Below are 25,802 nucleotides of genomic sequence, written 5' to 3' on the forward strand. Positions count from 1 at the left end.
AGATCCACGCTCCAAAAGCCAAAAGGCGCTACCTCCTATCTGAACTCTACAGCGTGCCCAGACAGCAGTTTGCTTCCACATATATGGCATCATCATATCAGGGAGAACCCTTTTAACAATTCTTGGGGTGTGTGTCTCCAGTGGCACAAGCTGGGCATGACATATTTGCCACTGAAATGGCATATCTAGGGAAAAATTAACAGTTTTACTTTGCACCATGCACAGTGCAATCATTAAGGGTATGTGCACACGAGAACTGTCTTTTACGTCTGAAAAGACAGACTGTTTTCAGGAGTAAACAGCTGCGTCGTTTCAGACGTAAAAGCTCCTCCTAGCATTTTGCGAGGCGTCTTTGACGCCCGTAATCTTGAGCTGCTCTTCATTGACTTCAATGAAAAACGGCTAAAATTACGTTGCAAAGAAGTGTCCTGCACTTCTTTGCCGAGGCAGTCAATTTACGCGTCGTCGTTTGACAGCTGTCAAACGACGACGCGTAAATGACAGGTCGTCAGCACAGTACGTCGGCAAACCAATTCAAATGAATGGGCAGATGTTTGCCGACGTATTGTAGCCCTATTTTCAGACGTAAAACGAGGCATAATACGCCTCGTTTACGTCTGAAAATAGGTCGTGTGAACCCAGCCTTATGGAAAAGACCTGTGTAGTGAAAATGCTCATTACAACCCTTAATAAATTCCTTGAGAGGTGTAGTTTCCAAAATGGGGTCACTTCTGTTTTTTTTAATTTTTTTTATTATTTCACATCAGAGCCCTGCAATTGTGAACCAATACTTTGTAAGTCGCTAAATTAGGCCTCTACTTCGCATGGTACTCTTTCACTCCTGAGCTTGGTCGAAAGTCCAGGCAAAAGATTAGTGCCCCATGTATGGTGTTTCTAAAACCGGGAAGCACAGCGTAATAATTAGAGAGCTGTCTTGTTATGGTGGCACAAGCTGGGCACCACATATTGGCATATCTATGGAAAAAAATCCCATTTTCACTCTGCAACATCGAGTGCACACCAATTTCTGAAAAACACCTGCGGTGTAAACATGCTCACTACACCCCTAGGTGCATGCCTTGAGGGCTGTAGTTTCCAAAATGGGGTTACCTATGTGGGGTTTCCACTGTTTTGGTCCCACAGGGGCTTTGCAAATGCGACATAGCGCCCAGAAACCAATCCAGCAAAATCTGAACACCAAAAGCCAAATGGCGCTGCTTCCATTCTAAGCCCTGCCGTGTGCCCAAACAGCAGTTTATGACCACATAGGTGGTGTTTCCATACTCTAGAGAAGTTGCTTTACAATGTTGGGGTGATTTTTTTTTCCTTTATTTTTTGAGAAAATGAAAATTTTGGAGCTAAAGCTACGTCTTATTGAAGAAAAGGGATTTTTTTTCCTTTTCACGCCAAATTCTAATAAATTTTATGAAACATCTATGGGGTCAAAATGCTTAATACACCCCTAGATGAATTCCTCAAGGGGTGTAGTTTCCAAAATGGGGTCACTTTTAGGAGATTTCTACTGTTTTGTCCCCTCAGGCCTTTGCAAATGTGACATGGCCTCCCCAAACCATTCCTGCTAAATTTGAGCTCCAAAAGCCAAAGTCAAATGGTGCTCTTTCCCTTGTCAGCCCTGCCGTGGGCTCAAACAGCAGTTTATGACCACATGTGGGGTAATGTTTTACTTGGGAGAAATTTCTTTACAAATGTTGTGGTGCTTTTACTCCTTTAGTCCTTGCGGAAATGAGAAAAATTTGCTAAACCTACATTTTCTTTGAAAAATATTTAGATTTTCATTTTCACGGCCTATTTCCAATAATTTCTACAAAAAACATGTCAGGTCAAAAATTCACACTATACCCCTAGATAATTTCCTACAGGGGTGTAGTTTCCCAAATGGGGTCACTTTTGGGAGATTTCCACTGTTTTGGCACCGCAAGAGCTCTTTAACCCCTTAATGACAGCCAATACGCCTTTTCACGGTGGCCGTTAAGGGTACTTATGCCAGAGTGCCGCCTTTTCACGGCGCTCTGACATAAGCCCGGCACATGTGTCCTGTGCCGGCCAAATCGGGTGTTGGGTGGTCTAAAGAAAGCCGGACACCTGCACTAACAGGTGGGATCGATTTCAACATTGATCTTAGCCGTTTAACTCCTTAGATGCAGCGCTCAATAGCGAGCGCCGCATCAAAGTGGAGGGAGTGAATTATAAAAGTGTTCAGAAGATCGCGTAGTGAAGTCCCCTAGTGGGACAAAAAATAAAGTTATCAACATTTTTAATAAAGTTAATAATAAATAAATAAAAATCCCAAATAAAACAAATAGTTAAAAACCTACTTTTTCCCTTATAAAATACTTTAATATGAAAAAAAAGAAAAAACATTACACATATTTGGTATCGCTACGTCTGTAACAATCCCACCTATAAAGCGATTACGTTATTTAACCCGCAAATATCAAGCCCTCATACAGCTGCATCAGCGTAAAAATAAAACAATTATGGCTCTTAAAACATAGCATCACAAAAACTAATTATTTTGAAAAAAATGTGTTTTTACTGTGTAAAAATAGTAAAACATACAACATCTATATAAATTTGGTATCGCCACAATCATAATGACCCACTAAATAAAGTTATTATGTTTTTTATACCACACAGTAAACGGCGTAAATCTAAGACGCAAAAAAGCGTGGTGAAATTTATAGTTTTTTTTCCACAACCCCCCAAAAAAGTTAATCAATGAATTATATGTACCCCAAAATGGTGCTATTTAAAAATACAACTTGTCTCGCAAAAAACAAGACCTTATACAGCTATGTCGATGCAAAAATAAAAAAGTTATAGCTCTTGGAATGTGATGATGGAAAAACGCAAAAAATAGCCTGGTCATTAAGGTTTAAAATAGGCCGCCCATTAAGGGGTTAAACCTGACATGGTGCCTAAAATATATTCTAATAAAAAAGGAGGCCCCAAAATCCACTAGGTGCTCCTTTGCTTCTGAGGCCTGTGCTTCAGTCCAGTAGCACACTAAGACCACATGTGGGATATTTAAAAAAAACTGCAGAATCTGGGCAATAAATATTTAGTTGCATTTCTCTGGTAAAACCTTCTGTGTAACAACAAAAAAAATTGATTACAAATGGATTTCTGCAAAAAAAATGACATTTGTAAATTTCACGTCTACTTTGCTTTAATACCCAAAAAACCCTGTGCATAAAGGATTAGTTCAAACGGTACCACAACAATCCATGCATTATTAATTTTATTATTCACTAGCTGTGCCCGCGACTTCGTACACGTAGACCACTGAAAAACATACCGATGCCGTTTTTTATAAGTATACTCCTAGCCTTGGACCATACTCAAAATAAAGTGAAAAAAAAAACAAAGACAATAAACAAACTTCAATTAAAAATAGTTTTGTTTCAGTAGTCAGGTTCACTACGACAACGCTTCCCTGTAAACAATGTTAGCAGTAGAACCACCAGGGAGGTGTGCATGAAGATTGGTGGAGTTTCTAACACGGGAGAGAGCCACATAGGGCTGGCCGTGCGCAAGGCAGATAAAACTGACGTCCACGCCCGCGTTATTTGGAATGAGGGTGAATCTGGGTATAAATACGTTATCACTTGTGTTGCATCCTGTTAAAATCTCAGCTTCTATCACGAGTTGTGATTTTTAGTCGGGTGGTGTTTTGGTGGGCTTAAATTTCAAAGGAAAATTACGGGGACGCCGACTTTTAAATTAATTTTGTGTGACGGAAGACCGGGTGTGCTTAGGCAATTTAAAAATTACACCAGATATGGACGGGCATGGAGGAAGTCGCATAGGAGCTCCTGGTTTGGAAGCCAAAATCGGCTTAAATAAACCCTGCACCTGATCCTCTTCAAGTTGACCGGATCCCCCAGCTGCTCCTGCCTTAAGTTCAGTTCAGACTCCGGGATGTTTGGGGTGTACCGCACTTACCTCGTGTCTGCCTCCGTCGGTGCCGGGTAACTTCCTGCTCATCTACACTTCTGTGGTCGCTTAACCAGCTTGGAGCCGATCCCCGGGCTCTGGAAGTGACGGGTGAGGTTCTTGTACCTCCTGTGGAGGCACGCCAGCAGCTTCTTGTGGCGAAGTGTCTTCGGTGAGTCAATACACTTACATCTTCCGTCGCCATTACATCTCTCTCTCCTCTGGTTGCCATCTTGTGGACGGAAGTCTCCGGCCAGTGTGTCGCTGCTCCGTACACAGCAGCGTTATCTGAGGAAAGACGACTGCAGGAGCTGCATCTGAATTATCCCTGGTCATACTCCTTGCTTGTCGTCTTAAGGGTGGAGTGGAGCAGCTGTTTTCTAGGTACATACATATACCTTGCCTCTCTCTGTGGAGTTCTTTGCTGACTTTCTGCCATATTGTCAAATTGTTTGTTCTCCCTTGTCAAAATGGGAGGTACCTCTAAGAGGAACACTAAGTCCAAACTGGCTAAAATTACAGAGTTTTTCACTAACTCTTAGTCTGAGCAATCTGTTGTGAATTGACGCATTTCCCTTCCTCCATCCTCACCCTCCCCATCTTCCAGGGTGGAATCTGTGGATAATGACATGCAGGATGATATGGACTCTCAACCTGTCTCTGAAACCACGATTAAGAGACTTTTAAATTCTCTGAGGGATTAGATTCAATCGGATATAAGACAAGTAATAGGTTACTTACGATCGGATATTCAAGCTACCGCCTCGAGAACCGATCACATGGAACATAAACTGGAAGAATTTCTAAAATCTCTCAACTCGCTCACTGATGCAAACTCAACTCTGGAGGAAGAGGTAACAAAACTTTCTAATAACGTTTTGGATCTGGAGGATAGATCCCGTAGAAATAATGTCCGCATCAGAGGAATACCGGAGTCTGTCACTCCGGATCTTTTATCTCAATATCTTACGGACCTGATGGCTATCGTTATGCCACAAAAATATACCCTAGACCTTACAATCGATAGGATTCACCGAATCCCTAAGCCTAAACATATTGCTGCGCATCTTCCTAGAGATACGATTGCTCGCATCCATTTCTTTCATGTGAAAGACGAATTTCTGAGAGGATTGAAAACCTCCTCCGATTTACCGGACCGATTTAAAGATATTGCTTTATATCCAGATCTTTCAGAAGCGACCTTGCTGAGACATAAGGAATTTGCATTGATGACAAAAATTATACGGGATAAAGGCATTTTATACAAATTGGGTTTTCCAGTAAAGCTCATAAATACTAAAAACGGCAGTCACCACGTATGCCTCTTGCCGGACTCCGCGAAAGATGTTCTACATTCTTCGGGTCTCTTCTCATCCTGTCATGTCCGTGGCTGCGGGACGTCAGGTTCACTCTCCCCCTAACGGCTGTAGCCATGGGTCGGCGAGCGCTGGACCCAGTCTCCTCCTCAGTCTCCGCTCTTAAAGGGGCAGCACACACACCAGACTTTAATGAACTATCAGACCATGAATGCCCTGGACTATAAGAGGGGTTCAGCCCCTTGCTTCTATGCCTGAGCGTTGTTGTCGTACCCTAAGTTTGTCTATGCGATGGTCTCCTAGTGTTTTCCAGTGTTCCTGTTCCTGTTTCCTGTTCCTGATCCTGTTACCTGTATCCCGTGCTATCCTGGTCGAGTGTCGTTCTGAGCCAAAGTCGTGCTGTGCTATATACCACGTTTGTCATGCTTCACCACACCTTACGTCTGCCTGCTGCCTAGTCCCAGCCGAGCCTGCCTTGCTACTGTCTGAGCTGCCACAGGTACCCTATACGAACTATAGACTTTAACCTGTGCCCTGTTGGCCAGCTGCCATACCGCCAAGGCAGTACGGCCCAGTGGGTTCACAAACTCTACGTGACACATCCCCTCCTCAGAGTCCTCATCGCAGGAACGCTACCTGGCCAGAGTTTTTCACCTTTGTGGTCTGATAAAGTTAGTAAACTCAAAAAGAGACTCTCTGACTAATGACGGTGCCTCCGCTTTACAAATTATTCGTCAAGGCTTTCCAATTCTCACAGGGACGGTACTCCTCCTTTCTGTCGTTCTGGTAGCTTTAAGCTAACTGAACTTTTGTCTCTGCACTCTTTTCCCTGAAACAGGGAAGTTCCTGATTAGTAACTATGCTGTATTGCCTATTGGTATCCATGTTAGTAGTTTTTTTTGTTTTTGTGCTATGCTGGTTATATTTTGCTGTGCCACACTTTTTATTTCATTTCTCCTTATGTCATAATGGGTTTTAAAATACTTTCCATTAATGCCCATGGCTTGAACTCTTCTTTCAAGAGATCTCTGCTTTGGAAAGAAGCTTTCAAGTCTACCTGTCATATTTCGTGTGTTCAGGAGTCGCATTTATCCTCACGAGAGTGTAATCTATTTAAACATAAGAAGTTCCCTCATGTCTATTATGCGTCCAAAGATGTAAAAAAAGGCTGGTGTAATTATTGCTGTAAAAGAAACGATTGCATTTAAATGTCTAACTTCGTATTCTGATCCTCAGGGTAGATATATAATTTTAGTTTGCAAACTAGATAACCTCATATACACCATAGTTTCTTTATATGCCCCTAATACTAGACAAATTCCTTTTATTAAAAAAGTACTGTCGAAAGCTAAATCTTTTCAAAAAGAGAGGTTTAATACTGTGTGGAGCCTTTTTTTTTTTTAATTCTTTATTTTGTGATCCAAAAAGAACATTTTACAAAATTAAACGAATACAAATGTACACAAGGGTACATATGCAGTAAAAAAAGGAAAAGTACAAGAATAGTCCAGGATAGAAATCTCACGAAGAGAGAGTGAGAAGATATATGCCAACCCCTAATACAGATTGGGAACAAGGAAAAGAAAAAAGGGGAAAGAGAAGGAAGAGAAGAAAGAGAAAAAAAAAAAGTGGGAGAGGGAGCGGGGAATGAAAAGCCTACCACGCCACGTACAAAGAAACCACAGTTAAGCTATTGATCACTACTCATCCCACGAAGGATGTCCTTGTAAGATTCTGAGCAATGAAATTCTATCCAGGATGCCCATATGCGACAGAACTTGTCATGAGAGTTGTGTGGAGACTTTAATGTAGTGGTAAATAAGGATATGGACCGTTCTGTTGGGGGTAATAGAATGTGTCCTGAATTGAGTTCTTTGGTCATGGAGGAAGAGTTACATGACGTATGGCGATACCAACATGCATCCGAAAAGGATTATACATTTTATTCTTCTCCGCATAAGATGTATTCTAGGATTGACTTCTTTTTTTTTTGTAGATAGGGAGATTCTACTAAACTCATTCTCCTCTAGAATAGGTTTAATAACCTGGTCGGATCATGCACCAATTGAACTTACGCTATCTGATCAATATATTTCCCCTCGTAACTCCTCATGGAGATTAAATACTTTTCTTTTAAATTCCCCAACACTCTAGGCATCCATAGGACAGGCTTTAAAGGGATTTTTTGAACTTAATGCCCATATGGCCTCTTCCCCTGAACTCCTTTGGTGTACGCACAAAGCTTTTGTTCGAGGTTTGTTTATCCAAGCAGCCGCTAGAGCTAAAAGGGTCAGAAACAAAGAGTTTGATTTTCTTATTGGCAGTATACAATCCTTGGAGTCTCAAATAAAATTAAATCCTTCATCGTCTCTGAGGAAAGAATTACAGCATTTTCGGGATAAATTGTGTAAGCATCAGCTTTTCTTATATGAGAAAACTTTAAGAAAACCTAAAATGGAACTTTTACGTCCAGGGAGAAAGACCAAGTAAAATACTGGCTAAAAGAGTAAAACAACATATAGCAAAGTCCAAAATCTCAAATATGTGTAAGGCAGGCAGGCATATATGCTGCCACATACCCTGTAAACCACAGTAACTCAGAAACAACGAATGGGTATGTATGAGGCAAAAATATAACTGTCATCAAATGACCATGTGAATATCTAAAATATATTTATTTATTAGAACTCAGTATGCTACACAGAGGTTAAAAACATTTAAAATCGGCATAAAGGATGCCATATATGAATCAAAAGGAGGGGGGAACTAACCCCTGAGGAAGCCACCTGTTGGCGATACGCGAGGGGCTTTTATCCCCTTCTCCCCTAAAACGGTTCTCACATAGGACCTGCTGATCTCATGCTTATTTGATGTAATAATTTTTGTCCTTTTTCTATGACCTTATGCATTGAACGTCTGCTCTAGGGGTTTAGGTCAGTGAGTGGGGCTACAATCTGTTTGCCACTTATCATGGTGTTTTCCCCCCTTCTTTTGATTCATATATGGCATCCTTTATGCCGATTTTAAATGTTTTTAACCTCTGTGTAGCATATTGAGTTCTAATAAATAAATATATTTTGGATATTCACATGGTCATTTGATGACAGTTATATTATTGCCTCATACATACCCATTGGTTGTTTCTGAGTTACTAAAGTCCAAAATCTCATGGTTAAAAACTTTGGAGGGATCGAGGGTATATGATCCTCAGGAGATCACTGAAACTTTTGCGACCTATTATAGCTCCCTATATAATCTTAAAGAGGATAAACAGCTTCCTAAAGTGTTTAAAACCACTGTTAAATCCTTTTTGACTAAGGTAAATCTACCGGTTTTAACCGATTTACAACTCAGTCAATTAAATGCCCCTATTTATGTTGAGGAAATAAGACTATTGATTTTAAGGTCTAAACAAAATAAATCTCCCGGGTCTAAGGCGGGATTCACACGACCGGGTCGTTCCCGAGCCCGAGTGTCGGCCGGTAAAATCTGCCATTTTGGCCGGCCGGTTTGCATTAAGTTCTGCATCCGTGCCGGGCCGGGCAGATCCGGACAGTGACATCAGCGGCAACTCCTGAAAGGGAATCCCCATGTGTTCGGGGATTCCGCTTCAGGAGTTTCCCCTGATGTCACTGCCCAGATATGGACAGAGACATCAAGCGCTCTGTCCAGGAGCGGAATCCCCGAAAACACGGGGATTACGCTCCTTCAAGGAGCTAAAGTGCGGCTAGCACATAGCAGAGCGGGGAGATACCTCCCTGCTCTGCTATAGTGGCGTCGCTACAGTAGTAGCAGCCGCAGCAGCAGCAGCAGCTGCAGCTGCAGCTGCTAGCGGCGCCATCGAAGGTGTCGCCGGGCCAGGGTGCTTTTCAAGCAGTGGAAGGGAGCCAGCGCAGCGCTCCCTTCCACCTGCTGTACACCCCAGCCCTGCCACACAGTGTACAGCGATGCCATTCGTCAGAATGGCATCAACTCCTCCTCCTCACATGCACTCTGCGCTGTGAGGAGGAGGAGATAGAGCGCAGGCTCCGGAAAACCCGGCCATCACTCGGGACACATCCCGGTGATGGCCGTGTATTACCCGGCCCCGTAGACTTCTATGGGAGCCAGGCGGCCGGGTACCCGGGCGAAGATAGAGAATGTCCTATTTTTTGACGGCCGGTTTTTCCGGCCGTCAAAAAATCGGTCGTGTGAATAGCCCCATTAGGGGTCTATTATTCCTAATGCAGCCGGGTGCCGGCCGATTTATGAACGGCCGGCACCCGGCCGGGAAACCCTGCCATGTGAATGAGGCCTTACAGAACTTTCTCAGAATTCCTACTGCCATTTCTGAAAAGTACATTTATGGGAACTGCGTCTAATCCAACCCCTCCTCCGGAAATGTTACAAGCCACCATTGTCACACTTCCAAAGCCGGGAAAAACCCCAGGTTCCACAGCCAATTTCCGCCCGATATCCTTTTTAAACTGTGACATAAAATTATATGCTAAACTTTTAGCGATTAGACTGAATGATTGTTTGCCTTCATTAATAGCGCTAGATCAAGTAGGGTTTGTCAAAGGTCGCCAAGCAAGCGATGGTACTCGTAGAATTTGAGATCTTATCCAGATAGCCGGATAATCTATGAATGCATCTCTTTTCATTTCCCTGGATGCCGAAAAGGCATTTGACAGGGTTAATTGGCAATATTTGGAAGGTACTTTGGATAAATTTGGGTTTCATTCCTTTATAAAGACGGCAATACTCTCACTTTATTCTTCTCCGTGGGCTAGGGTCCTTTCTTCTGCAATTTTGTTTAGATCTTTTTCAATTACTAATGGGACTAGACAGGGTTGTCCTTTATCCGCATTAATATTTACTTTATGTATGGAGCCATTCGCAGAAATGATCCGTAATTCCAATAACATTTCGGGTATTAAGGTAGGAACGACAGAACATAAAACAGGCTTATATGCGGATGATGTTATCTTAACTTGCACTTCTCCCCTTTCATCTTTGAATGAGTTACTACTTATCATTTCTATGTTTTTGGTGGTATCCTATTATAAGTTAAATATTTCTAAACCAATGATGTTACCAATGCATATTGAGCCTCCGCTGAAAAGAATCTTGTCTACATTTCACATGGCTTGGGCTATGTGAGCACTGTCATACTTAGGGATAAAACTCTATTCTTCAGTATCTCAAATATTACATGACAGTTATTCGGATCTTCTTGTGGGTTATGAGGTCAGAATGTGAGAGACTAAATACTTTGCACCTGCCCTGGATTGCTAAAATCAATTTAATAAAAATTTTATTACTTCCCAGATACTTGTACTTTTGTAGAACTAGTCCTTTGCTTGTTCGTACTTCTATTACCTCACAAATTCAGAGATTATTTCTAAATTTTATTTGGAACAATAAAAGAGCGAGAATAGCTAAGACTTATTATATTGTATGGTCAGGGCGGGAGGATTGGGAGTTCCAGATGTGGTTGCCTACAACATATCTGCCCTTATTGATCAACTTTGCTAGTTATGGAACTCTCCATCTACAGCTTTATGGTCCCAGTTGGAGAATGATATGTTACCTCACCCTTCTTTAAAAATCCTTATGGCTGAGACTTATGCGGAAGCAAGGTTGGCTACAGCAACATTGCAAACCACTACTGATTCCGTGAAGATTTGGAAGCTATATGTCTGTAAAAATAGATGGGTTCACCTATCATATGACCACATACCGATACAAGCTTTTCAATCTTTTGTACCAAATGTAGCTTTGTTAACTTGGGAGACGGCAGGCATAACAGTTCTTTCTGATTTGTATGACAATGGGAACATGCAGTCTTTTGAAAATTTAGTACAGGTGTATGGCATTCCCCGTAGCTTGTTTTACCAATATCTCCAGCTTAGACATTTGCTTCAATCGATATCTTTCCCTGCAAAACCCTCTACACTCCCGTCCTTTCATAAATTTTTATTTCAGTAGCAGGGGTATTTTAGGGGAATTTCCTGTAGTTATGATCTGCTCTTGAACAAAAATACCTCGGGAAAGTCTGCTCATATGTTGAGGTGGGAAAGAGAGATGGGAGCTACATTTTCTATTGATCAATGGCTAAAAGCCTCTAGTGGGATTCTTCGTCACTCTAAATGTATTAATCATATAGAGCTCACACAGAAAATTCACCTTCGATGGTATTTGACTCTGTCTAGATTTGCTCATTTCTTTACTGGCAGTTCTAATAGAATATTATCTCTAATGACGTGCTTAATTATTTATTTTAAATTTGATATCAATGGCACAGCATTGTTGATATATGTTTGTGTATGTATTATGTGTGTTTTACTGTATATGTTGCTATCACATGTACTGCTTTTCATCTGGGTCCGTGTTCCCAGGCCAAAGTCTTGTTATGTAATGTTGGAAAATCTCAATAAAAATGTATTGATTTAAAAAAATAAATTCCACCAGATAGTTGGTAGCATCTACTTTTTGAATGATTCTGTTGATAGAGATATATTCTCCACTTTCCCCATGAACACACGTCAATATTGCAGCGTTTATTGCTGCTGCCTGGGGTTAAAATAGCTCTTTCGCATAGCCAAGAGTTTTCATGATTTGTTATTTGCATTGGGTCACCATACACAGAAGAAATGAGGTCTTGCGGTGATGGAATAGTACAACATAAATTATCAGGCAAAATAAGTTTCCCTTCTTCTTGCGGATACGTGCCGTTACCAATTTTTAGTAATAAATCTGAAAACTCTTGTACATTTGGGTTGCCTCCTGTTCGCGCCAGCATATTTAGTGTTAAATGTATCGGTATAACGTTGCACCACAGAATTGAGCTCTTTAGGCAGGCTCTAATTTCATCTGCACTCGTTCCTCGTGGTATGGCTGGCAAAGTCTGCCTAAAATCGCCACAGAAAAGAATTGTCATACCACCCATGGGCTGTTCATTTTGTCTGCTATCTCGCAAGGTTCTATCTACAGCTTCTACTGCTTCACGGTTTGCCATAGTGCACTCGTCCCATATTCCTAAGCAGCAATCGCGTAGAACCCTTGCTTTTTTGCTGTTTCTAGAAACATTACACACTGGGCTTTCCGTAAGATTCAAGTCAACCAGCATCTTGAACATTGTATGGGCGGTTTTGCCTCCGGGCCACAATGTGGCTGCTGTGCCCGATGAAGCGACAGCAAGAGCAATTTTGCTTTGATTGCGTATTTGGGTCAGGATGACTTTGGTGAGAAATGTTTTTCCCGTCCCACCGGGTGCATCTAAAAACAGGATTTCTCCCAAAGTACCATCTACACACGAGATCGAATATCATATGCTGTTCCGCTGCCAGACTCGAGACACCGTTTTGCAATGTTTCGGCCAGTTCCGTTGGATTATAGTTTATTTCCACCGCGTACTTCCTGTTAATGCGTTCCCCGTCTAAAGCTGGTGTGGGCATACCATATTGAGAGACAGGATTACCGCCTATAGATGTAACTATGTCTTGGATAGCCAGCAAACATAGTTTCATATTACTTTCACGCAACTTGTCGGTCAGTTCGCTGTTATTGTTTAGTTGTGCATTCCTGAAAAAGTCTTCAACTAATTATTCCTGATATTTTTGCTACAACTGTGCAGCATTCGAAAGTCCACAAAAACCAGCAAAATGGCAAACAAATTAGGCAAGCGATGTGGACTATCAGTGACGCACGCTTCGGCCAAAGCGCCATCCCAATGCTGATCACCATCTAGCAAGTGACGCACTCGGCAAGCAGCCTGGTAAGTAGGATATTCAATATCATCAACCTTTCGCAATTCGGCAAAAGAAGTAGGTCCTTGCACTATATGTAGAAGTAAGCGTAAGTAATAGCATTCGGAGTTGTTTGGATTCGCTGTATAGACTCTTCCAATGACGTGTTCTTTTAAAATGCCGGGCTCGCCATTCACAGCTGTTCCACATCTTCTACGGTTGAAAACACCTTGCTGCTTATTATAAGTATAATATGACGGAACTTCGTTATATAACAGTGTTTTTGCTAAATCATCTGTTTCACAAAGTTGAAAGTATGCCAGCAAAGTGGCTTGTCTCGAGTTCTCTAACCGCTCTGCCACATTTTCAGGGTTGAAGTCAGTGGCGTAACTACCGCGGTAGAAGCCGTAGCGGCTGCTACGGGGCCCGCGGCTTGAGGGGGGGTCTGTGCCGCCAGCTGACACGCCCCCCTTATGCCCGGTGGCGCCACTTGCAGCCGTTATGGCTTCTACTGCGGTAGCGCTGCTACTACGGGCCCTGCGCCGCCGAGCCTCCCACAAGTATGGGCCAGGCGACACAGGTCCTCTCAAGCCCATAGGCGTCGCTAGCACCGGAGGGGGCCCCGGTGCTAGCGACAGCCAAATACATACCTTAGGGCTGAATGGCCGGGCATGCCCGACCATTCAGCGCCTTACAATGATGCTGATTGGTAGGTGAAAATGACTTGCCCCGCCAATCAGCGCCTTTCAAAGAAGATAGCGGCATCGCGTCATCGCGCCACTTCCGTGCTTGAAATGCGCTGATTGATGGGGGAAGTCATTCTGCCCCGCCAATCAGCGTCATTGAATGACGCGTCGGTCAGCTCCAGCAGAGCTGCTCAGAAGAGAGCAGGTCTGCATTGCCACCGGACAGCGTGGGAACGGGATCATGTGAGTATGTAAAGTTTTTTGTTTTTTTCTCATAAAACTGTGAGTGACATTATGTATAGTGGGGGCTCTATCTTCAGGAGGTAGTCGTCTATATGTGGGCCACTATATAAAGGGTGGGGGTCTATATGTGGGGATGTGGGGCAGTATCTGCAGGGGTGGTCTATGTGTGGGGATGTGGGGCACAATCTACAGGGGGGTCTGTATGTGGGAATGTGGGCCACTATATACAGGGGGATCTATATGTGGGGATGTGGGCCACTATATACAGGGGGATCTATATGTGGGCCACTATATACAGGGGGGTCTATATGTGGGGATGTGGGCCACTATATACAGGGGGTCTTTATGTGGGCCACTATCTATAGGGGGGTCTATATGTGGGGATGTGGGGCACTATATATAGGGGGAGCTATATGTGAGACACTATATAGGGGTGGGCTATATGTAGAGCACTATCTATAGGAGAGCTATTTTTTTTAGGCCACTTTCTATGGGGGTGGGCTATATGTGGGACACTATATACAGGGGTGGGTTACCTGTGGGGCACTAGCTACAGGGTGGCTATATGTAGGGCACTGTCTACAGGGGTGGGCTATATGTGGGACACTATATATAGCGGGAGCTATATGTGAGACTATCTACAGAGGTGGGCTGAACATGGAGCACAGTCTATAAGGGAAGCTATATGTAGGGCAGCACGGTGGCTCAGTGGTCTACAGAGGGCTGTATGTGGGACACTATCTACAGGGGCTTCTATGTAGGGCACTATCTACAGAAGCTCTATGGGGGTCAGTATCTACAGGGGGCTATGGGGGCACTATCTACAGGGGGCACGGTGTGTGTGTGTGTGTGTGTGTGTGTGTGTGTGTGTGTGTGTGACAGTGTATGGTACTATTATAATCAGGAACACAGTGAATGGCGCTATTATAGTTAGAGGTGCAGTGTATGGCGCTTTATTATATTTAGAGGTGTTGATAATTTTAACTTCGTTTATAGGTGCAGAAATGTTTTAAAAGTGAGAAGCTGAAGACATCTGAGCGGAAAACTGTAGAAATGGGTCATGGCCCGTAGAAATCCTTCATTGAGGTCTCGACCGGAGGGAGAAGAAAATAACTAGAATCTGAGACGTCACCGGTGAGTCACTTAATGTAAATGTTTATTCTCCCTCTAATCAGCACTGTAGTCACTGTATGATCTGCAGCGAGATGATGGGTGGTATGATTTTTTTGTGAAACAGCATCTCCCAGCATATCCTTACCATTGTTCGGGCCATGCTGGGAGCTGTAGTTTTATGCCAGACAAACCTATACGGCAGGGGTTGCCCTATATTTAGCTGTATTTCTTCTGGTGTTGTATATATGTACTGGTCTTGGTTCTGATGCTGTATGTAAGTACTGAGCTTTGTTCTGGTGCTGTATATACGTATGAGATTGGTTTTGGTGCTGTATATATGTAATGAGTTTTGTTCTGGCGATGTATCTATGTACTGAGCTTGGTTCTGGGGATGTATTTATGTACTGAGCTTGATTCTGGGGATGTATTTATGTACTGAGCTTGGTTCTGGGGATGTATTTATGTACTGAGCTTGGTTCTAGTGCTGTATATATGTACTGAGCTTGGTTCTAGTGCTGTATATGTGTACTGAGCTTTTTTCTGGTGCTGTATATATGTACTGTGCGTGGTTCTGGTGCTGTATATATGTACTGAGGTTGGTTCTAGTGCTGTATTTATGTACTGAGGTTGGTTCTCGTGCTGTATTTATGCACTGAGGTTGGTTCTGGTGCTGTATTTATGTACTGAGGTTGGTTCTGGTGCTGTATTTATGTACTGAGCTTGGTTCTGCTGCTGTATATATGTCAGAGCAGTGGCGTAACTACCGCGGTAGCAGCAGTAGCGGCTGCTACGGGGCCCGGGGCTTGAGGGGGCCCGGTGGCGCCGCTAGCAGCCGTTATGGCTACTACAGCGGTAGCGTCGCTACTGTGGGGCCCGCGACGCCGAGCCTTACACAGGCCATCTCATGCCTGTAGGTGTCGCTAGCACCGGAGGGGGCCCCAGTGCTAGCGGCAGCCAAATACATGAATGGCCGGGCATGTTCCGTGCCTGACCATCCAGTGCATTACAATGACACTGATTGGCTAGCGGCGCGATGACATCATCGCGCCGCTTCCATGCTTGGAAGGTGCTGATTGGCGGGGCAAGTCATTCTGCCCCGCCAATCAGCGTCATTGGAGGACGCTCGTTCAACTCCTGCAGACATGCTCAGAAGAGAGCATGTCTGCATCGCCAGTGAACAGCGTGGGAACCGGAGAATGTGAGTATGTCAAGTTTTTGTTTTTTTTTCCCTCATAAAAATGTGAATGGCATTATCTATGGGGGGGGTCATCTTTATGTGGGCTATTATATATAGGGGGTCTATATGTGGGGCAGTAGCTACAGGGGGGTCTATATGTGGGGGTGTGGGCCATTATATACAGGGGGCTCTATATGTGGGCCATTATATACAGGGGGGTCTATATGTGGGGGTGTGGGCCACTATATACAGGGGGCTCTATATGTGGGCCATTATATACAGGGGGCTCTATATGTGGGCCACTATATACAGGGGGGTCCATATGTGGGCCACTATATACAGGGGGGTCTATATGTGGGCCACTATATACAGGGGGGTCTATATGTGGGACACTATATACAGGGGTGGGTTACCTGTGGGGCACTAGCAACAGGGTGGCTATATGTAGTGCACAGTCTACAGGGGTGGGCTATATGTGGGACACTATATACAGGGGGAGCTATATGTGAGACACTATATACAGAGGTGGGCTATACGTGGAGCACTAACTATAGGGGAAGCTATATGTAGGGCAGCACGGTGGCTCAGTGGTTAGCACTATTGCCTTGCAGCTCTGGAGTCCATATGTGGGCACTATCTACAGGGGCTTCTATGTAGGTCACTATCTACAGGGGACATGTTGTGTGTTTGTGACAGTTATATTTAGATGTGTTGAGAATTTTAACTTCGTTTTATAGGTGCAGAAATGTTTTAAAAGTGAGAAGCTGAAGACATCTAAACGGAAAACTGCAGAAATGGGTCATGGCCGGGAGAAATCCATCATAGATGTCTGAACCGGAGGGAGAAGAAAAGAACTAGAATCTGAGACGTCACCGGTGAGTCACTTAATGTAAATGTTTATTCTGCCTCTAATCAGTATTGTAGTCACTGTATGATCTGCAGCGAGATGATGGTGATAGGATTTTTTTTGTGAAACCGCATCTCCCAGCATATCCTTACCATTGTTCCGGCCATGCTGGGAGCTGTAGTTTTACGCCGTACAAACTTATACGCAGTGGCGTAACTACCGCTATAGCAGCCGTAGCGACTTCTACAGGGCATGCAGCATGAGGGGGCCCGTGCCACCCGCCGGCACGGCCCCCTCCCATGGCCGCAGGCTCCGCTAGCAGCCGCTATGGCTGCTACAGCGCGACGCCACTGAAGGGGTTGTTCCTACATAAGACATGTATCCCCTATCCACAGGATAGGGGATACATGTGTGATCGCTGGCAGCGATGAGAACGGGGGACCGAAAGTCCCCCCTAAGTTCTCCATGACAAACCTCGGACTTCCGGGGTCTGTGTCGGCAGCTCCGTAGAAATGAATGGAGCGCCGGTCGCGCTTGTGCGCATGCGTGACCAGCGCTCCTTTCATTTTTATTGAACTGCGCAGACGCCGGAAGTCCGAGGTTAGTCATGGAGAACTTCGGGGGACTTTCGGTCCCCCGTTCTCCTTATCGCTGCCAGTGATCATACATGTATCCCCTATCCTGTGGATAGGGGATGCATGTCTTTTGTAGGACAAACTATAGGACGTTTTTTTTTGGGGGGGGGGGGGGGCTATATAGCGTTATCTACAGGGGGGGCTGTATGGCGTTATCTACAGGGGGGCTGTATGGCGTTATCTACAGGGGGGCTGTATGGCGTTATCTACAGAGGGAGTCTGTATGGCGTTATCTACAGGGGGGCTGTATGGCGTTATCTGCAGGGGCTGTGTATGGTGCTATCTATAGGGGGGCGCTGTGTGGTGGAATCTATAGGGAGGCACTATCTACAAGGGGGGGGGGTTGTGTGATACCCAGCAGAGGGGGGGCCCCAGTCAAAAGTTTGCTATGGGGCCCAGTCTTTCCTAGTTACGCCTCTGTGTCAGAGCTTGGTTCTAGTGCTGTATTTATGTACTGAGCTTGGTTGTGGTACTGTATATAGATACTGAGCTTGGTTCTAGTGCTGTATATATGTCAGAGCTTGGTTCTGGATCTGTAATTATATAGGATATATTTATAATAACAAAATTGCAGGGCAGATGGAATTGTTCTCAATTCACTGTATATTTAATGGGAATCTGTCAGGTAGTTTTAACCCCTTGAACCGCCACCATGCGGTAACACATGACCTGACAATATTTCCAAACATTCCCTTGTATGTTTTTTTCAGATGCAGCAAAATCTTTAAAATCCACTTTTAAAACGGCGCACACTATATGCTAATTACTCATTAAAGGGTCATGGGGCGGTGACGCTATCCTGAAGAGTCACATAGTTCTGCCTCCACACCCAGCTTTCCATGTTTGAATGACATCTCCCTGGCTGATACAACTTTCTCGGATGTGCCATTGCCTTGTGTCACTATACACAAGGGGGTCTGTGTGGCACTATACACAAGGGGGTCTGTGTGGCACTATACACAAAGGGAGGCTGTGTGGCACTATACACAAGGGGGAGCTGTGTGGCACTATATACAATGGGGAGCTGTGTGGCACTATTTACAAGGGGGAGGGCTGTGGCTCTATCTACAAGGGGCTGAGTGTGGCACAATCTACAGTGGTCTGTGTGTGGCACTATCTACTAAGGGGGGCTGTGCGGCACTATATACAGTGGGAGCTGTATAGCGCTATATACAGTGGGGGCTTTATGGAGATATCTACAGGGGGGCTTTATGGCACTATCTACAAGGGGGAGGTGGGGGTGCTATCTGCAAATGGGGTGTGACACTGTCTATAGGCGGGGCTATATAGCGCTGTCTACAGGGGGGCTTTATGGCACATTCTGCAGGGGGCACTATTTATAAGTGCTTGTGGCACTTGGGGGGGGCCAGGTCAAGAGTTTGCTATGGGGCCCAGTCTTTCCTAGTTACGCCCTTGGTTGAAGTACACCCGTTTCCCGCTTTCAAGGTGAACATCAAGATGCATCACTGGCAGATGTCTCTCGTGATTGTGGAAGCTCAAAATGTGCCACACCACCTCAGAAGAGCTTATATATCGGCCAGATTGGAACCTCATGACTTTGCCGTATTCATTATTATTTCTCAACGCAAACGTGGCCTGGTCACTACCCTTGTTGACGTATTTACATATATATTGGATGGCTTCGATGCTGTTACATATTTCGATGTTGATGTGAGCTTGAAATGTTCTTGATAACACCGGTGAATAGGGTGCAACCCATCTATTGTTCAAAACAATTTCTTGACCATGTAACCTGACTCTAGCTGTGAAACTACCTTGTAGGGGTGATCTTCGACGATACAACGGATACCCGTTTTCCCCTGATATCGTTTGCTCTAATAGCACTCTAGGGCATCTTTTAGAGCAATGACCCTCCTGCATGCAAGAAGAGCTTCTATTTAAAGCGCCGCATGGCCCATGAATCATGTGCGTCTTTACAATCTTGTGCAATATCGGATCCTCGTTCCGGTCAGGAAATTCAGCACTTATGACCGTGTCAACAGCATCGTGACATATTTTTTCTTGCAGCCACAGGAGAATGTAGGCATGTGGCAAGCCACGCTTTTGCCACTCAACGCTGTAGATGAAACATAGAGCTGAACCAAACACTTTTTGTTTTGTGATCAGGTCGATCATCAACGTTAGTTTTAAGTGGAAAACTCTATAATATTCTGCCTATCATAAGATGTCTGTCCTGTGAGAAGTTCTTGGGAAATTTGGACCACTTTGATACCGGCCGTATTTTCGGAGGTAGCAGAAAGCATCTTGTGTACGTTCATGCATGTAATGCGGACCACCAGTAAAACTAGATGGCAGTATAACAAATCGCCCTAAGTTTTCCACGTTATTATCTTGTTGCATGGCGTCTCGCATATGCACGTAATCTTCAGCACGTAAACGTTTCTGGTTAGTGCGTATGTACACTAAACGCTCAGTCTCTATATACGCATACATGTCCACAATTAATTTGCTGAACAATCCTCGAAATCGTTGCAAATAGATAAAACGATTACGCCTAATCTGCAGCAGGTATGAATAAAATTGCTGGGCTGATATATTTTTATGAAAATGTGTTATCCTAGTAGTAGGATTTACTTGGTAGATTCCAAAATTGTACCCATCTTCACCGTGGCAATAAATGGAAGCCTATTGCAGGGCGTCGTAAGCTCTTTGTGTTTCGAAAATGCCTTGTAGGTCGATCGTCGTGAGTGCACAACCAATGGCATGCCTATCGCTCTACTGATCAACTAAAACCACTACAACTACATCTGTGACAGGGGGTGTTATACCTGGCGCGGTGTTCAGCAACAGGACGTCTATCTGCGCTTATGATCATTTTGTAATCATTGCTTTGTCCCTGCGGAATAGATTGTAATGCAGCTTTGAAACTATGAATGTACGGATTTACCTGATGCACCATATTTTGAAGTGGAGATATATCGTTACTATTTAGTTGTGGAATGTTCTGATTTCTGATATTGGCCTGTTCATTGTAGTCTGATATAAAATAAATCTGAATTTATTTGGGCTCATCTTGTAGTAGCAAAGATCCAATGGGATGGTAAACTTGGCCTTGCACCTTGAAGGTTGGCATGAATGGTCCCTCTGTAATTAGTTTTGCCCCAAAAGATGTCATTTGGAATGTGCTGTTATTTAAACGGATACTGCCTAAGAAGTGTTTTGATTGTGGATGGTCACCATTTAAAAGTTGTTTTATAAGCTCTGAAGGTTCTTGAAATTTTTCAATGTGAACTTTACCACTTGAACAGCAGATTCCATTTGGTTCTTTTCTCCATTTGAGAACACCGCAAAAATTGCAAATTATGACCATACCACCTACGGAAGCGAATTCAGCATAGTCAATCCTAGGGGAATACATAAAACCTGCTGTTTCCTTATTGACCCAAGGAACAAAATTGTTTGCCGCACCATACTCCTGAGACTCATCTGAATCTTCTGATGAAATAGACATTCTATTAAGAGAGTGTCGAATTCGATCAGGCTCTATGCGTGATTGACGTTGTTCCTGTGTTTCTGCCTGCTGTATTCCATCTACTTTTACCCTTTTAGTCAATAAATAACTTTCATTATCTTGGAGTGTGTGTACATTATTCTCTCTAGCTGATTCCAATAGTCGTTGATATTGGTCTTCGCTTTTGAGAGCTCTGGCATAATTGGGATGTTTGTGATCGACAGTTAATCGCGCTTCACGTTCTTCACTACTTTCAAGCTCTCGAGAGGCCGCTGTGCAAGCTCTCTGACAACTCAAGCGAGATTCTCTGTCGGTGAAAATTTCAGACTCGCGTCACGCTGTCGGTCAGCAGATGGTCGCGCTTCGTGTTCATCGTTACTCTCCAGAGACTGAGAGGCCACCATGTGAGAACACTGTGTAGTTAGCCGAGACTCACGCTGGGTAGAAGTTTCTGATACGCGGGTTCTGGCCTGACGTTCTTGAGCTGCAGTAAGTGTCGCCTCATGATCTTCTTCAGATTTTTGAGACCTATTTAGTCTCATTATTTTTGCATTTCCGCTATGTTGAGAAATATTAGATCTTTTTCTGGAAGACATTTACTCTATTGAGACCGAGAGGCCGCTGTCCGAGCCCTTTGAGCCAACCAATCAGATTACAGTTTTTTGAGGCAACTGGGTGCATGAAAGCAGTGAGCGGATTGGTTGCTTTATCTCTCTTCTATGTGTAATATCCAATACAGACAAATGTTGGAACTGTTGTCCATAGCAACCAATCAGATTACAGTTTAGATTATACGGGTGACACCGGACCCATATTTACGGGCACGGGTTCGTAAATACTGGTGCAAAACGGGTCGAATACGTGTGACACCGGACCCGTATTTACGCCAGTATTTACGGGTGGGAAAAAATACGGTCGTGTGCATGAGGCCTTACTCAGGAGAAATTGCTTAACAAATTTTGGGATGCCTTTTCTACTGTAGTCCTTGTAAAAATGAAAAATGTTGAGCTGAAATCAGTGATGGTACAAGGTGCTTGTTTGTATGTGCCGGAATGAAGAGGCACAATGATCCCTTGAAAGGCAGCTCAAGTTGTTGAAATATAATTTGTTGTGGGAGAAAGATATATTTGACTCCCCAAACAAGACCGGCATGATCCAATTCAAGCCACGTGGCTAAATAAACATCCACCCATATTGTAAGGTGAGCTGCAAGATAAGTCCCAGTTACGTCCTTCAGAACGGGATAAATAAGGGAGGTAAGTTCCTGGCACTCCTCACCCGACAAAGCGATCCAGCACAAACCTCGTAGCTTGATCCATGTCCACCCACACATCACGGCTTAAGGTGCAGTACAAGACCGGGTTACCATGACCCAGCATGGAATCAGCTCCAGAGCAGGTACATGCCGTGTAACGTCATACACGCACGTGTCAAATAAAAGTTTGATTGGCTAACGCGTTTCATCCCCTCCGGGACTTCCTCAGAGCCGCCATAGACAAGGTATGGACCTTATATAGTGTCCATTTTAAGTAGGTAATACTACTCCATACAAAGCGAACAAAAATTTTTTAAACAAAACATTCTATATACTAAAGTATCCTGCAGATACATGTATCTATATATCCCACAAGGTCACGTTAAGTTAATACTTATGAATTGTTAGAATTAAATGAATGAACATTTTTATTTATTTCATTAGATTTTTTTTATTAATATATTATATATACGTTAATAAAAACTACAATAAAGAGAATAACCACTCGATAATTATATGTTATTTTTAAAGTCAAGCATTTAGTCGTATTCCTGACTGTTACATAACAATCTCCAAACTTGAAGATATTACATAATAGAGTCTTCTATTCATAAAGTCAAATACAGGACAAAATTGTCACACATAAAATAAAGACTCTATTTTTGCTTGTGGATAGATGCTCCAAAACAAACAGGGGGCAGAGAAGAAAAAAAGAAAAAAAAAGAAAGTTATAAATATATAGAGAATTCAATTTAAAAAAAAAAAAGATATAAGATAAAAGAGAAAAAAAACAAACAAATAAGAACAGGAAAGCAAAAATGGCACATAGCTAATGGATATAACTTTTATGCAACTTCCCTTAATACCCCAAAGTAGGGGATCCATGAACAAGGCTGCCAACAGGCAACGCCAGGCCAACACAGATGGGATGGAAGGGGGCAGTGAACAACCAAACTCCTCCCGAGGCGACAGGGAGCCAGTCAAGAACAAGCAAAATTGCCGTCCCAGACCGGGTCCCCATCAACCCCAAGGGGGAAAGAATGCAAGCAACAGCTCACAAAGAAACCAAGAGGCAGACCAACGGCATACCCAAAGCAGCCAATGGAAGGGTCAACAACCTAGGGGAAACAATTACCAATATAAATCCCAAAATAGGGTATTGCCGTAATCAGGAGAAATTGCTTTTCCAATGTTGTCTTTCTTTTTCTCCTTTATTCCTTGTAAAAATTAGAAAATGTCCACGTTTTATCGGAAAAAAATTCGCTTTTCAATTTCTTAAATTTAGAAAAAAAATGGTGGGGGTGTAGTTTCCCAAAATGGGCTCACTTTTTGGGGGTTTCCATTGATTTGGTACCGCTGGGGCTTTGCAAATGCGACATGGTGCCACAAACCATTCCAGCAAAATTTGAGCTCCAAAAGCCTTATATGCTAAGCCCTGCCGTGTGTCCAAACAGCAGTTTATTGCCACATAAGGGGTATTGCTGTGCTCAGTAGATAAAATGGGGTCACTTTGGGGGTTTTCAACTGTTTTGGTCCCTCAGGCGCTTTGTAAATGCGACATGGCACCCCTTCCTTTCTGAGCTCAAATATTTCTTCGTTTTATTGGAAAAAAATTTAGATTTTCATTTTCACGGCCTCATTCCACTAAATTCAGCAAAAATTCTGTGGGGTCAAAATGCTAACTATACCCCTTGATAAATTCAGTGTGAAAATTCAGTGTGATTGTGCAGGGAAAGAAGCTGGGCTGGAACAATGAGAAGTGTATGATTCTGATTGGTCAGCGTCATACACTGCTCTGTACAACGCCCAGTTAGTAAAAAGTAAAAACACGCCCACTTGTCTATTAAGAAACTAATTAGCATAAATCTAAAATTGCTCATAACTTGCTCAAAAATGATAGTTTTTCAAAATATAAACCACTGTTGTTATCTACATTACAGCGCCGATCAGATTATGTAGGAGATAGGGCACTTATAATGTGGTGACAGAGCCTCTTTAAAGAGGCTCTGTCACCACATTATAAGTGCCCTATCTCCTACATACTGTGATCGGCGCTGTAATGTAGATTACAGCAGTGTTTTTTATTTAGAAAAACTATAATTTTTGACGGAGTTATGACCTATTTTAGCTTTATGCTAATGACTTTCTTAATGGACAACTGGGCGTGTTTTACTTTTTGACCAAGTGGGCGTTGTGGAGAGAAGTGTATGGCGCTGACCAATCAGCGTCATAGACTTCTCCCCATTCATTTACACAGCACATAGTGATCTTGCTAGATTACTATGTGCAGTCACTTACTCACATGTTAACGTTACTGAAGTGTCCTGACAGTGAATAGAGATCACTACCAGCCAGCACGTGATGTCTATTCAGAATCCTGACACTTCAGTAACATTTGTGTGAAATTTACAGCAAAGCAAACGTAATCTCACGAGATTATGCTGTAACCTGTCATTTAAAATGAGATTACGCTAGCTGTGCTGTAAATTTCACACAAACATTACCGAAGTGTCAGGATTGTGAATATACATCACACACTGGCTGGTAGTGATCTCTATTCACTGTCAGGACACTTCAGTAACGTTAATATGTGAGTAAGTGACTGCACATAGTAATCTAGCAAGATCACTATGTGTTGTGTAAATGAATGGGGAGAAGTGTATGATGCTGATTGGTCAGCGTCATACACTTCTCTAAACAACGCCCACTTGAACAAAAAGTAAAACATGCCCAGTTGACCATTAAGAAAGTCATTAGCATAAAGCTAAAATAGGTCATAACTCCGTCAAAAATTATCGTTTTTCGAAATAAAAAACACTGCTGTAATCTATATTACAGCGCCAATCACATTATGTATAAAATATGCCGCTTAAAATGTGGTGACAGAGCCTCTTTAAATTTAGAAAAATCATAATTTTTGCAAATTTTCTCAAAATTTTGATGTCTTTCACAAAAAACTCACCAATAGAGGGCATGCAGTGAGTTTCACGCAACGGACACACGCTGCGTGAAAACTCCTGCATGTGTGACTGGCCCCATTGAAATCGATGGGTCAGTGTGTTGTACGTGATTTTCACACACAGCACACAGAGGAGTTTTATGCTCGTCTGAATGAGCCCTTAGGTTAAAGAAAGTTTATTGTGTGTATACAGAGCTCTGAATTTCTATTCAGAATTTACATCATTATTAATTACAGAAGTTTATATAATATCACGTATGTGTGACATGTGCACCAGGAGACTGAGAGAATTATCATACAATAGTATATGTTTACATTACACAACGTGGTATCATATACAATGGGGTCAAGATAAGGTGATTTATCATATACAATGGTGCATGTTTACATAATGTGATAAAGAGAAGGTTAT

Source organism: Rhinoderma darwinii, chromosome 7, assembly GCF_050947455.1.
Source record: "Rhinoderma darwinii isolate aRhiDar2 chromosome 7, aRhiDar2.hap1, whole genome shotgun sequence".
In the NCBI taxonomy this organism is placed as follows: domain Eukaryota; kingdom Metazoa; phylum Chordata; class Amphibia; order Anura; family Rhinodermatidae; genus Rhinoderma; species Rhinoderma darwinii.